General features: G+C 36.7%; 1 non-coding gene across 1 annotated transcript; it reads left to right on the forward strand.

Annotated features, from left to right (window-relative positions):
- Positions 1-546: 546 nt before the first annotated feature.
- On the forward strand, positions 547-653 carry LOC141569842 (U6 spliceosomal RNA). The gene has a single exon (XR_012493623.1). It is a non-coding gene; the product is annotated as a U6 spliceosomal RNA (small nuclear RNA).
- The last annotated feature ends 205 nt before the right edge of the window (positions 654-858 follow it).

Consider the following 858-nt stretch of genomic DNA (forward strand, 5'->3'; position numbering starts at 1 on the left):
AGAACAGCAGTGGTCTGTTTCATATGGAAATGAGAATACTACTCTGTATTAAGCCAATGAGATTTGTTACCTTATCAAATTAAGTCTTTGCTTAATTTTAACCCTCTACAAAGCCTAGACAATCATGACTGATACAGAACTGAAGCACAGTTAGCCATCCCTTCCTCAGGTAGCAAGATACTGTCAGGTTTAGTGCGCCATTTAGCTTTGCATTTGTGGACACTTTGATCTTCAAGCAAGTCTGGAAGAGAAACTCCTACGCAAGGAACATATTTACATTATGTAGGTATGTTTTATGCTCAGGGACTGAAAAGTCCTTGCTTAATTTTTTTTTGATCCAAGAAATGTGATGTTATTATGTAAATATAGTGACTATTATAATAGATGATGTTATTAATGGATTCCTATAAGAATTCTCAACAATTAAAAAATCACAGAGCAATAAACATTCATTTTAGAGTAATTTACCCTAACTCCCAAAGTCCTTGAAAATAGAAGATTTAGGTGCTGAATGCAGAGACTGAAGGTACATTCAAGAATCCCTGAGTGCTCGCTTTGGCAACACATATACTAAAACTGGAATGATACAAGGAAGATTAGCATGGCCCCTGCGCAAGAATGACAAGCAAATTCGTGAAGCGTTCCATAGTTTTGGTAGTCACAAAATAGTCACGGCGATGTGAAATACACTACGGGGAATATAATCAATAATGTTGTAAAGATCACATAGGGGGAGCATTTTCTCAGTCCGTTGAGATTTTACTTCCCAGCAATAGTCGTCAGTTTGACTCAAGTAAGCTCTTATAAGCTTAAAAAAAAAAAAAAGATCCTGTAGGGTGCCAGACGGATACTGGACTT

The sequence above is a fragment of the Rhinolophus sinicus genome, chromosome X (assembly GCF_036562045.2).
Source record: "Rhinolophus sinicus isolate RSC01 chromosome X, ASM3656204v1, whole genome shotgun sequence".
Lineage (NCBI taxonomy): Eukaryota > Metazoa > Chordata > Mammalia > Chiroptera > Rhinolophidae > Rhinolophus > Rhinolophus sinicus.